Source organism: Gymnogyps californianus, chromosome 6 (assembly GCF_018139145.2).
Source record: "Gymnogyps californianus isolate 813 chromosome 6, ASM1813914v2, whole genome shotgun sequence".
NCBI classification, from domain to species: Eukaryota; Metazoa; Chordata; class Aves; order Accipitriformes; family Cathartidae; genus Gymnogyps; species Gymnogyps californianus.
Genome location: NC_059476.1, coordinates 36,467,393 through 36,481,592, shown reverse-complemented (window position 1 = coordinate 36,481,592; position 14,200 = coordinate 36,467,393). Strand labels below are relative to the sequence as shown.

The 14,200-nt window shown below is 37.9% G+C and overlaps 2 protein-coding genes across 3 annotated transcripts in view; both read left to right on the top strand.

The window, feature by feature from the left end:
- The window catches only part of CTNNA3 (catenin alpha 3), a 546,120-nt gene that overhangs the window by 134,566 nt on the left and 397,354 nt on the right, over nt 1–14,200 (top strand). Inside the window, exon 1 of one of the 2 annotated variants that reach the window (XM_050898634.1) lies at nt 13,624–13,678. The exons of the other annotated variant lie outside the window; for it this stretch is intronic. The gene's annotated coding sequence lies outside the window, so the exon portion shown is untranslated. Of the gene's footprint in view, nt 1–13,623; nt 13,679–14,200 lie in introns of those variants that run through there. 2 annotated transcript variants of the gene reach the window in all.
- The window catches only part of DNAJC12 (DnaJ heat shock protein family (Hsp40) member C12), a 375,633-nt gene that overhangs the window by 168,487 nt on the left and 192,946 nt on the right, over nt 1–14,200 (top strand). The window lies entirely within an intron of this gene.

Here is a 14,200-nt window from a genome sequence, read left to right as displayed (position 1 = left end):
TTTGCCACTTTTTAAGTTTCATTAATTTGGGGCTAATTTGCATGTATGTTTTGGAGTGGGGGTATAGTGAGCAGTCTAATATGAATATTTTTTAATAGTATGCTGAAGATGTATTTGGAATGTATAATTTCCTTCATGAATACATTTTTCATGACTTAAAAACTTAAACTTTCTCATCTCAGTACCTGCCAGCTACTGTCTTCTCTTCTATAGAAAACTGCTATGGTGATGTGTGTTAAAATTTTGTCGTAAGAGATCTTCTTGCCAGATATCAAAAGTATTACAACCAGTCCACAGATTGTATATTGATACATATCTAAATATGTATATTTTACCATTTTCACATTGTTTGTCCTTTTTTTTGTTGTTGTTGATGGTGAAACTGCTGGAAGGACATTACCAGTGCTGCTAAGGTGTGTACATCTTTCTACAGAGCTCCAAAACATGCTTTGATTGTAACTGCCAGTGAAATTGTCTGTGTGGCTAAATGATATTGTGAATCTGTAAAATTGATAATTCAGCTCATTAATTAAAGAATCTAAGAGCTATGACTGAAGAAATGCATTTTCATATACAGCTTTGTACCTTTATCTATTTAGCTTGATGTGTCTCTAACTTTCTCCGTATAATGAAAATTATTCCAATCATATATGACACAGCTGAAGATTACAGCAACTGTTTAGAGTTATGTTAAATATGTTATTTGTTCAATAATATACTTTAGTATCGGATGCTCCAAATTGTTGCCAGTGACGTCTAGGGAGCTAAGAATAGGAGACTGTTTGACTTGTCCTTCTTGGTTACTTCCACTTTCTTTCACTAGTATGTATCTTGAAAAGTTCTGTGTAATTGCTCTCTGGTTGAAGAACTGAGCCCAAACTTGGCAGACTAGACTAACAAGGAATTTCTTCGAACTCCCTGGTTAAAGTCTTGAAGAACAGAATAGCTGTTGGTTATTCATGCAAGTGGTTGAACTAACTGACTTCCTGAAATCCTTTTTTCTGTATTTCTATATAGGAACGTGAACAGACAGAGCTTGTATTCACATCTTTTTGTAAAAAGAATGGATTCAAATGTTCTTACTTTACTGTCCTTTTCATATTCAAACGTTTTAAAAAACTGCTGTTCCAGAGAAGTTTGGAAGTCAGATATAGCAAAATGTAAACTATGAAAATGTCAATGTGTGATGTGTGGGTGGAAAGTGTCACTCAGATTTTTCTTATTCGGTGTTTTTTTAATGACTTTATCGAGTATTATGTTTTCAGAAAAAAGATTTATTCCAGTAAAATTGGTATGCCCATATGGCATATTATGCTGGCATTTATGCAGTAAAACATGTAGTTTTCATAATTCTGTTGTTGACATTGGCCAAGTACTTAGTTCAGTTGACTCTGAACACTCCTACAATGGGTTTTCTTAAATTTTGTATGCAGTATGTGTAATTGAAAATTATTTTTCTAAATGTAAACTTTTGTCAAACATTTAGTTTTATAGGGAAATTAGATATGAACTGTTCAGGAAGAAGATTTTTAGTGTGCTTAAAATACAAAAGTAGTCTAGTGAATTCCCCAAATAGATTAACGGTTGAAAAATAAGCTGCAGTTAAATTTACTTGATTATAGATGGTCTTACAGAATTTGCAATAAACTGGGATCTATGCACGTGAGCTAGAGAAAGATAATGAAAGATTTTCTATTCTTAAGCCCTGTTTTTCATTTAACGGTTCTGAGCCAAGCTATTTCAGGATTAATCGGATCTTCACTTAAGGCTTGCATTGAAGTAATGTAGTGTGATGAGTGACTCATGGCTCTGTAGAGGCTGATTCAGTACAATGGTCAGTAATTTGTATTTGGTATACCTGACAGGACTGGAAACATATTGGGTTGCTGAAGACTAATTTTTTTTTCAGGGAACCTTCAATAAAGTAGCATTTTCTCTCTCCAAGATAAAATAAATCCTTGATTATGGTAATAAACAAGCATTACAAATAAATATTAAAGTATTTGTTAACTCAACATCTACCTAGCTGTTTAATTTACAAGTTTGGTTTTTTTTTTACAGTTTATGGAAAATGGTTGTCATTACATGAGGTTTTTCTTGACCAGTTTCCTATTTTCTGGAGGGTGTTAAAGGCTGATCATTTTCCTAAATGTTAGTACACTATTTCTAGAAACTCTATTGAAGTCTGGTGTTTCAGAATGCATTTATCTTGGTTTTTATCCTCTGTATAGGACAGCTGATTTTTGTTGTCCAAATACATTTCTAAATTGTATTCTGTTTCAGATTAAAAGGTATTTACTTCTTGTTTATGTAACAATTCTTATAAAAAAGATTGGTCATTGATAGTTTTGGGAACTCTTAATAGAATATTGATATTGCAGACAAAAGAAGACCAAATCCAACTTTTTAACAAAAGAATTATTTTTTCAAAACAAATCCAAAATGCCTTAAATTCTTCTCTTAAAAAAGCCTTAATTGCTAAATATGTAACCTACGCTACCCCGGTTATCTCTGTGCAATCTTTAAACACGTGTTCAGTGTGATAGCGTGCTGGATGTTGTTTAACTTGACTTTAGTCAGACTTCTGACAGTGTCTCCTGTAACACAAACTGATGAACTATGGACTAGATAAGTTGACAGTGAGGTGGGCTGAAAACTGGCTAAAGTGCTGTGCTCAAAGGGTTGGGATCAGCAGCACAGAGTCCAGCTGAAGGCCAGTAGCTAGTGGTATACCCCTGGGGTCAATACTGGGTCCAGTACTGTTTAACCCATTGATGCCCTGGCTGATGGGAGAGTGCACTGTCAGCAAGCTTGCAGATAATACAGAACTGGGAGGAATGGCTGATGCACCAGCTGGTTGTGCTGCCCTTTAGAGGGACCTCGACAGGCAGCAGAAAAGGGCTGACAAGGAACCTCATGAAGTTCAACAAAGGGAAAGGCCAAGCCCTACACCAAGTTGGCCAGGAGCCAGCAATGTGCTCTTGCAGCAAAGGCTAACAGCCTCCTGGGCTCCGTTAGGAAGAGCATAGCCAGCAGGTCAAGGGGGTGATCCTTCGCCTTTACTGAGCTCTGGTGAGACATATCTGGAGTGCTGTGTCCAGTGCTGGGCTCTCCAGTACAAAGGAGACACGGCTATACTGGATAGAGTCCAGTGGAGGGCTGTGAAGCTGGTTAAGGATTTGGAGCATTGACCGTACAAGGAGAGGCTGAGAGAGCTGGGATTGTTCAGCCTGGAGGAGAGGAGGCTCCAGGGGGATCTTATCAGTGTCTACAAATATCTGATGGGAGGGGGTAAAGAACACAAAAGTTAGACACATCTGTGGGGTTCCTAGTGACAGGACAAGAGGCAGTTGGCACACATTGAAATACAGGAAATTGCATTTAAACAAGAAGAAACGTTTTTTTCTGTGATGGTGGTTGGACACTGGAACAGGTTTCCAGAGAGGTTGTGGGGTTTCCAGCTAAAACCCAAACAGACATGGCTGTAGTTGACCATGCTTTGAGCAGTGGGTTGGACTGGATGATCTCCAGACGTCCCTGCTGACTTCAATATGTGGAATCTGTGATTCTAAACATTTGAATAAATTCCGAAGTCTGTGCAACTTCCTGGATGTCCCTGCCAGCTTCTTTTAATATGAAGTAAATTCCATTATTTACTAATGGAAGATGAAAAGATACTCTGGTAATGAGGGTAGGACAAGAAATTACATAGAGTAAAGTAGTAAAAAGAAAATTTCTTTAATTTGAATAATCCCTGACAATCTTGAGGTGGTGAGAGGGAGAGTAGTTACTAAGTTAAGTTCTGTGCTAGTTAATCCTCTATATAAAACAAAGGTTAGAATGCCACTTGGAATGCCTTGTAGAAATCATTTGGGAAGTGGTTGATTAAAGGCTCTCCCTATGAATTTCATTAGCCAGAGTGTTGAGGTCTATTGTGTGGCTAAAAACAAATGCTTTTTCTTGTAGCTACTCAGATTTAAGATATTTGTATGCCAGCAACCTATGAGATGCTGCGGTTCTTAATTTATATAAACAGAGCTGACTTCTCTTTGATAGAAATGGAGATGTCTGCATAGTTCTTAACTGGCTTTTCAACTTAATTTCTTGCCTAACTTCTATTGATCTTTCTTATGAGGAATGAACAATGGAAGTTTATGTGAAATAGCTTATGATGACTTTTGATGAAATCAGTACTGTATCATAAAACCACTGCATAAAAAATTCTAATGCTTTGTCTTTACTGTTCAGCCAGATCTTAATACAGTGATTTAAAAGAGATTGGAGAGCTGAGGATCTAAATCCAAATTCCACATTTCCATTTGCTTTCTGAAAAGAAAATCAAAACATGGCTTAAAGAACAAAACCAGATCTTTGTCTGTGGTCATAAACAGCATTTATTGGCACTTCGTTTTTATTTTAACTTTCATTTCAGTGGATTCATTTCCAGTTGTTGTTTCTCTGTCTGATGTGCTACTCTTCTTTTTCTTAATTAACTAAAAATAAAAAGGAAGAATATTCTTTTGTATCATTACATTTGTGACCAATGTGTATGATCAGAAGGCTGGAAAAGTAAACAATCAAACCAACCCCCACCACTGTATTAAGTAAAAAAAAAAAAAAAAAAAAAATTCCTTTCAAGATCAGCTTTTCTCAAGAACTGCTTCTCGCGGTTGTTTTCTAAGCCTGTGTTGCCAATTGGCACATTTTCTTTCTGTTTGAGTATGTGAAGAAATTAAATGTCTCAAATCAGACAGCTGCAATGCTTAGTAGAATACATTAAATTATTCTAATTACTCTGTTTACTGGAAAATCCTTGCTATCTTAAGTTATTCTAGTTATTTTTAACCATTGTTTCATTATCAGTAGCAAAAATTAAAGAAAATTTATACGAAGATGGAAAGAAAGGATAAGCCAGCTACTTAACTAGGGGCTGTACTCAGGAATAATATAGAATTATCTTTTCTATCAAGTAGCGATGTTTCTAATTTTTTCCAGACCTTAATATTGTATAGGAGGAATTATCAGTCTGTAAAAGGAGATAACTGTTAGAGTCCCTCCCTCCATTCTCTAACTGAATATATTTAGCTCTTTACAGGAGAAATGAAGAATAATAATCAATTTGAATTCCACATAAATAGGAGGAAATAAGGAATATAATAATTACATACACCCTGGAAGCAGTTAATGGAAAACAAAACTGGAGCCCAAGGTAAATGTCTTCTCTGGAAACTTGATTAGTACCTTTTTTTTTCTTAATACAGCAAAAGAGCACTGTATTATTAACATATCTTTACTGTGCACATGCACAAATGAAGAATGTATATGTGAGGGAGCATATGCACACAAGCAGGAACAGTTTTGGTTTGGTAATGATGTTTCCAGTCTACTGTTTGGAATAATAAGGAAGAGAAATAGATGAAAGCTTTGCAGAGTTCCAGTAGAAAGTGTGAACTAAATGAAGCCAAACAATGACTATGTAAAGGAATCATGAAATGCTATGTGACAACTTGTAGCCAATTTTTAAGGAGGCAAGTTCATACTGACATTTTTGATCCTTGCTGCAATTGGCTGGGAAATGGAGTTTTTATTTCTTGGCTTTCAAGTTATTGGAAACCTTTTTATTTCTAATTTGAAAAAAAAAAAGGCCTAATACTCTTCTGGATTTTGCCAGCCACCTCCTGTGTTCAACTGTGCACACATTAAAGCAAGATTTCGAAATGAAATACACTGGGATGTCTTAGGTGGTGCTGACTGATATTGCCAAGATTATTATCAGTTTTATACCTGTCCACTCCTGAACAGCTGCGGACCAACTGACCAGATTGTTGAGATGAGAGATGAAGTATTATTCTAGAGCCCAATGGGAAGCGAGAGTGCTGTTGCATATGAGTGAGCATGCAAAATCTGAATAAGCCCCAGGTAAGGCTGCCAGGTTCTTAGGCTGTTTGGCGTCTTAGTTATTGTGATCCTCGGAACACCTGCCTCTCTGAGCTGTAAGAACAGAATTTTTATAGAGCAAGGCTACTCAGGGACTGGTGCCTCCAAGTTCTTCCCAGAACAGACTGGGAACAGCGGATCTGAAACTTTCAGATTTTGATTCCAAGGCCATCTTGCAGAGCTGGCAGGGCATATGCCTGTGTTTTGTCAGAAGATATATTGTGCTTGCTCTATTTCCATGGAATATTATGCTTTTGATAAACTGGCAAAATTCAATAGAAGAAAGATTCCTCTGGAGAATTTCCAATCAGCTGTATTCCTGATTTCTGATATACTTCAATTCTTGCTATGTTTGTTTTCCAGTTAGTCTGTAGCATTGTCGATGCCATTTTAAATGATTGATAGAATTGTAAGCAAGTAGTAAGCCCTCTGACTACTTAATTTTGTCTTTGTAGCTTTCATCAATATTAACTTAATCGTTGAAACTATTAGTTAAAATACAATCATACAATATTTTAGGTTATCAGGGACATCTGACATCTGGTGATACTCCCTGCTCAAAGAAGGGCCCACTACAAAGTTAGATCAGGTTGCTCAGGGCCATGTTCAGTCAGGTCAGATTCCTAAGGATGCAGATTCCACTGACTCTCTGCGTGCCGATTCCAGTGTTTTATCTTCGTCACTGTGAAGCGTTTTTTTCCCTCTATCTCATCAGTTTTCCTTTTCACCTTGGTTTGATCTAAGTGCTCAATTCAGCTGGAATAGGTAGTCCCATTGTGTACTTCGCACATTTGTGCTGTCAGCCACTCAGGTCTGTCCCCTTCCTTGTGCTAGCTGTGATACTTAGGTTACCCTGTCTGTCAGCCAGGTCAGCCTGCCAAACTGACTATTCACTTGTTCTTGTTGGATTAATTTTCTTTCACTTTTACTGAGCTGAGTCAAACTCTGAGAAGGGCACACAAGCTCTATATACATCCCCAGGGAAACAGGAATGAGTAACTGAGAGTGCAGAAGTGGGCTAGCTGAGCAGAACTGTCCCTTTTGTGGGCTGTGAGCTGTTAACTCAGTCCACCCTGGGAAATCAGAAAGACCCTTGCACTTTCTTGCTTATCCATCTGACTTGTCATCCTTTCCTGGCAAGGTGTGTGTTACGGATTCATTCTTAATGCATGTCTTAAGCCTCAGGTTGCACTTGTAGAGAGGTTCTCATTAGAGAACTTCCTTCCTAACCTGTTAGTTCTTGCAGCTGATTCCTCCTTAGAAAGCTTAGAGGAGTTTTTCTTCCCTGAATTTTTTCTGGTTTTCATTTCCATAGAAAAGTGATGCTTTTTTTAAGGAAGAAACGCAAGCCTGTTTCACTTTCTTGGATATACCAACACCTCTTTTTAGATTAACAGCTCTTCCTCTCAGAAACAGCAGAGGCCTCCTGCCTCCTTCCACCTGTTTTTGTGCCTCATTGATTTGTTTCTGTATGAAATGTGTTTTATGCTAGTCTATATGTTCTGCTTGTATCTGTAGATTATAATTAGCTCTTGGTTGAGACAAAAAAATAAAGATGTAATTAGCCAGGTTGCGGAAACTGGGTTTTCCAGAAACACACTGTAACTGAATGGCATGTGGGTTGTGTATGAGCTACATGATGGCAGTTTCCAAGGATGAGGTTAAAGAAGGAGGCAGATGACATTCCCTTGAACATACATTTAAAACAAAAAGAAAAGAAAAGGAAATGTAAATTTTATTAGTAGGAGTATCATTTGCAATATGGGGAGGAGGCGATCCTACTCTTAACACTGGTGAGGAAAGAGGTGAATTGTGCGATGTAATTCAGGCTTCTGTATATTCATAGACATTGCCAAAGAGTTTGGCTTTTCCATGTGTGGAGCAAAAGTGATGTTTGGCAAAGGTCAGATATACAAATTATTTGCCTGGCATTTATTTAGATACAGCTCCAGTGGAATACTACTACAAACCCAAATAATTATTACAACAATTAAAATAGGGAGGTTGAAAAAATAACCAGGAGGAGTGTTTTTAGATTTTTGTTTTGACCACTAATTCAGGGTGGAAGTTTTAATTTCTTTATTCTCCAGTTTATTATTGTAGTGGAGAGTCTGTGTGTATCTATGATATAGATCTATAGGCCAGCCTGTAAATCTGGAATCATGCATTGCTTGCAAACAGCTGGAATATGATCCTGTCCTTGTTATTCCCTCTGGCTGGTGGTGAGAGTGAATCTTCAGTGACAGGAGGAAGTAAATGAGGAGGAGTTTGAAAATAGTGTCATGGGATTGCTGTGAGATCTAGCTCCATGCTTAGGACAACCTTATAATGTAGTGCTCCTGTGGGAGTACTGGGAAACCATTGCCACCGTCTATGAAAGTTGTACCTTCCCCTCAGTTCTGTTGGCTAGATGAAGATTTTTGTATGTGGTTTCTAGGTCAGAATGGCTGTTTGCTCCTTAGTTCAAATAACAAACATTCTATTGCAAAAATAATACAGCAAAGCACATGCCAACAAGTTTTTATATAACATCAAAGACTTTTTTGCTCTGTTAAAAGAAAGAAAGAACTAGTGAATTTTAATAGTGAAGAAGAGGGTGGAAGTCTGAGCATTGGAAGTAATTTAGTCAAAAATACTGAGAAAATAAGAAACACGATTCTAAAGATTACAAGTGAAACAGCAAAATCATTCATTAAAAAGATTGCAATAAAGACAAGGGATTCAAAAGAAGGTAGAGGGGGAAGCTATTTAAAGCACAAGAGCAAACTTCTGGAAAAGTGGAAAGCATAGAAAGAGACCAACTTGCCTGCATCAGGAGCTTTTTAGTGACTGGAAAATAAAATAGAGATGCAGTGTAAATAAAAAGACAAGCATTGGTTGTGGACACAGCCAAAAAACTGTGGCACAGAATGTGTTAAAACCAGTAGAAGTTGCATAAGGCAAGAGAAGTTTCTACTAATCCATTATTAATAAGAGGAAATAAGAAGGAAAGACCTTTCTAAATGGGGGACAGTAACTCAAAAATACCGTGATTTTTCTACCTGCTTCAGGCTTCATGTAAATAGTTAGCTGGGAATAAGTGCTTAATGTAGTTAATAAGACAAAGTGAAATACATGCCAGAAAGAGGTTAAAGAATATTTAAGAAAGGAGTTTCTGAACCATTGGCCTTGATTGTAAAAAACAGCGAGGAATGAGTCTTTGCAAGTAATGGAAAAGCAAGACTTATCTTAAAACTAGGGAATTTATAGATCGGTCCCTGTAACTTCGATAACCAGGAAGAAGCTGCAGGAAATCCTTAAATGTTCATTTCCTAAAAATCTTCAGGATAAGAAGGTGATGATAAACAACGAGCATGAATTTTCAAAATACGTTTTGTCAAATACATCTAGTTCTTTAACAGAATAGCTGGCTAGTGGTTAAAAGGGAAGTAGTAAACGTGATATAACTCTGCACACGGCATTTCACACTGAGAGGAGGACGTTTTCATAAGCAAACTTGAGAAGCATAGTTAACTTAGTATTAAGGGAAAATACAGTTCACTGAAAAATAATGTTCCTGGTGAATTGTTATTTATACTATTGCAGGTCAACTTGGGATAGTTTAATAAAGTGTGATTCTGCAAGGTCTGGCCTGGGTCCACATATATTACATGTTTTCATTAATAAGGTGGCTGAGGGAATGAAGAGTGGACTTACTGAGAGTTTGAATGATGCTACCCTGGTGAGAGTTCAAAGTACTTTATAGGACAGGAAAATCATCCCCCCTTCCCTGGTGTGTCCCGTCCCGTCTGTGTCCCGTCCCCCCCCCCCCCCCCCCTTTTTTTTTTAATTTGGAGAAATGGTCTGAAATCTGCAAGTTGAAATGACAAGTGCAAGTGATTACCCTTGGGAAGAAGTCAGCTGTATAAATAAAAATGCAGGATTTCTGGCTTAGCAGTGGTACTGTTAATAAGGCATTGGGAGCTGTGGAGAATTACAGATGAAATGAACTGTCAGTAGGGCTCAGCTCAGTACATACTTTTGGGCATCACAGTTTAGGAATAGTGTGGACTGATATGAGGAATGAAATGAAGCAAGGATTTTAGAACATATAAGAAGTAAGAAGAAGCTGACTTAACTGAGTGTTTGTAATTTAGAAAGGAAAAGATGGAGGAGAAGAGGAACACAATAATATTTTCAAATATGGAAGAGGTTTTCATAAGGTGTATGTTGTTAAGTTACTCTCCATATCTGTTAAAAGACAGACAAATGTAATTGGCAAAAGGTGAAATTTGTGCAATGTTAGGTTAAAAAAATCAACCATATAGATGAGTGAACACTTGTTGTGGTTTAACCCCAACCAGCAACTAAGCACCACTCAGCTGCTTCCCCCTCTCCCCTACCAGTGGGATGGGGAGGAGGAAAAAAACATAGAAGTCGTGGGTTGAGATAAGAAGAGTTTAGTAACTAAAGTAAAATAAAATATACTACTAACTAAGAATAATAATAATAATACAATAATAGTAATTGTAATGAAGAGGAATATAACAAAAAAAAGAGAAATAAAACCCAAGAAAAGACAAGTGATGCACAATGCAATCGCTCACCACCTGCTGACTGATGCCCCAGCAGCAATCCACCCCTCCGGCCAGCTCCCCCCATTTATATACCGAGCATGGCGTTCTATGGTATGGAATATCCCTTTGGCTAGTTGGGGTCAGCTGTCCTGGCCATGCTCCCTCCCAGCTTCTTGTGTACCTGCTTGCTGGCAGAGCATGGGAAACTGAAAAGTCCTTGGCTTAGGGTAAGCGCTACTTAGCAACAACTAAAACATCAGAGTGTTATCGACATTATTCTCACACTAAATCCAAAACACAGCACTGTACCAGCTACTAAGAAGAAAATTAACTCTATCCCAGCCGAAACCTGGACATCACTGGAATGGCTTACCTTGGGAGGCCGTAGAGATTTGTTTATGGACACAGTTAAAGACTGGTTAGACAAACATCTGTTTGGGCAGCTCTAGGAACATTTGTGCTGTTTCAGAGTGATCAGGATGGAAAAAGTGACCATGAGGTCCCATCTAGCCCCACTGATTATTGGCTTACATTTTTATTAAAGTAATATTCCCAGTCTTCATTGTGCATTTTCTTACTACAATTTTTTTTTCCTAGATTAGTGTAGAATTGTAATGGTGAATGCTTTTCATATGCAGTGATCAAAACTGAACTGAAATTTGGTGGGGCTTTTAGACTTCCGGGTTATCTACAGATAATAATCTGTCCCTTCTACAATTTTGCCTTCAGTATCTGGGGAAGGCTGGATATACAAAAGAAGCTATTAATAGTTGTATGTATACTAAGAGTCTATTTCCTCATGATCTGTTTGCATGAAAGTAGTACATTTAACAGTGATTCAGCTTATCATATCAGCAGGATTTTTTTTACCCTGCCAAATTTGTGACTACATTAGAAAGATTTATCTAAATTTAGCATTTTAGAATCTACCTAACAATTTTGCATCCTATAATCTGTTAATGAACTAGAACTCAAGTACAAGAAATAGAAGATTGGAATTTTGCTGTACAAGATTAAAACTTCAGCAACCAAATTGCATTTGTGTAATGTAATATGTGAGCTGTTCTCTCATATTAACATTATTCTCTGAAGAAAGTTGATATACACTGTAAAAAAACAACCAACCAACCAACCAAATCTTTCTAGAATTTGGTTGTATGGCAGAAATCCACAATAATTTCCCAGTGTTAATATAAAATCTAATAAATAATATTTAATATGTAACATTACTCTTTGTACTTTTAATATTAATTATTTTAATAATTATTAAATAATTTAAGAAATGTCAATATGCTTTTAGGTAAGAGGGAATATCACTTTGCTTTCTTTTGACTCTGGTTGGAGGAGTGATTTACCTAACGTTTTGTTAGGCAGATGAAACTTTGCCTAACCTGTTAGCAGGGAAACAGCCAGCTTGGCAGGCCACGCATGATTGTGTTGTTAAATGTTTATGCTCTCAGTGTATCCTGTATGCACTTCATACCATCCTGTTTAAAAACAGGATGCGTTGACCTACCTGTTCTGGTTGCTGCACTTTGGATTTGAGGGAGCTCTGCAAGGTCCTGGAGGCTGCTCCTGCCTTCGGGGTGTGCGCAAGTGAGGAAGCTGCCTGGAGCACGGAGCGGGCTGGGGTACACCTGGGAGGCAGGAGGCTGCCCCAGGCCTGCACGTCCATAGGGAGTGGACCTCCAGCCAAGCCTCACCTGAAATTTGGAGGGAGGAAATTTTCCCAAGGTTCTAGAGGAGGCTCTCTTAACATTGATGCAAGCCAGGAAGCTGCTGCAAGGTGTTGGACTAGGAAGCAAGAAAGAAGCAAGCTACCCACTGTGCCAGGATACAGATGAGGGGGAGGTAACTATTTTCATGTTTTGAGTCACTTGGCCATCTGAGCTTTCTTTCTCAGATAGTTACTGTGTTCAACTTTATAATCTTTCTGTTCTAATAAATAGAAAGCTATAGTAAACATAGCTTTAGAGATTGAGTGTGCTTCTGCTACAATCACATGAAAGAAAAAGCTGGTCCTGTTCCACCCCAGGACCCTGTGACATTGTGCCTTTTTCTGAAAATCTGGTATGCCAAATGAGCAGAAAAAGGTGATGGTGATGATGCGATTTTGTGTGACTAATTGCAGTGCTACCCTCTTCATGAACTTCTGCCAAATGTCAGGTAGATTTCCTGTAGAAAAGCTGTTCATGAAAGCATGTCTGCAAAAACAGCACCATGAAAACTGGAGCAGGGCACCATGTTGGGTATGTTGAAGATGTGCCTCCTGTTGTCAGCTGAAAGGTCTTTTTATAGTGACTGGTTGATGTTTCACTGACTGGAATATAAGAACAACCCAGAATATGTATTTGCTTTTCATTGGGCAGAAATCATGTGAATATAAGACACGAGAGAGCTTTGCAATTCTTCCAGAATTTTTACTGGAGCTTTAGGTACAAACTGATGGATTTATTCTGGAATAGATTGTAGTTTTTTCATCTGCTCTAGTTGAAGCAGCTTCCCCCCCCCCCCCCCCCCCTTTTTTTTTTTCCTGTAATTGGGTTTCGTGGTTATAAAGGAAGAATGACGTCATTATGTGTTGAACTGACTTTTTCACAATAAGCTTGAGAATTGAAAACCATACTATCAAATGTCACTATTTTATGTGATATATTTCACAGTTTAAAACACAAATTTTTTCCAGAGTTGAAATTAGAATTGCTGACAGTAAGGAAATAAAAATGATTGATGGACTTTTTACACTTGACCAGCTGCTAATGAATTCTCGTTCAATATCGTATTAGCTTGTGCTGAAGTAATGCATAAGGCAACCTAGAAAATAGCCTGAAGTTCCTAAAACTACAAAGAAGAAAAATTTAAGTTATTGTGATGCTTTTGATCTATGAACTTTGATAGAAGCTGTGACTTTTGATGTTCTGGGATGATGTGATTGATATTGTTGTTATTCGATTGTGTACTCTTTACTGAATGTTACTGTGTGTTATATTTTGGCTCAGGGGCAGGGAGAAAGGTTGCTTATTTTCCTTGTTGGCCCCTGTAGCCCTTGTTCAGGTGGAGCTTTCTGGAAGGAAGGGAGAATGCACTTCCTCTGAGAACAGCTGAGCGTGCTCAGCTGAGAGAAATTTCTGGAGTTTCCTAAGCTGGGGACTGGTATCTCTTGGAGGAGACTTCAGAGAAAGAAGGTAATATTTATGTGGATCCTAAGGGAGTTTTATAAAGTTATTGCATCTCAAAAAAAACCCCACTGAGAATTCTTAGCCTGAGAACAAGCTTGTAGGAAAGGAAGGGGTACGTGTTGAGCAAGGGAGGGATTGGCTGACTAACACTTTGATTTTTAGTTTCTTTTATCCAGCAGGACAGGTTTTTTGCTCTTTCAGAATTGTGTTGCAGTAAAGCATAGCTTTGATTCAGTGTCTTTTTGATTCTCTTAAGGAGAAGGTGGAGGAGTTTCTGGTCAAGAGGGGAGCAGTCTCTAGGAGGTTCCTAATAGCTGCTTCTCAGTGACACATAAAATTTAAATTCTTAAATCACTATATGGATGAGTTGGTTTTTTCAGTGTGAGAAGGAAGGCGTTGCCCTCTCATCAAATATTCTTTCAAGTATAGGAAATATCTCAGAAGGCTGCAGGTGAGTATTTAATTATGAGATTGGCTAGTGTGTTGTGGCTATTGCCTATGTCAAGCTGTGCTACATAAAACACTCAT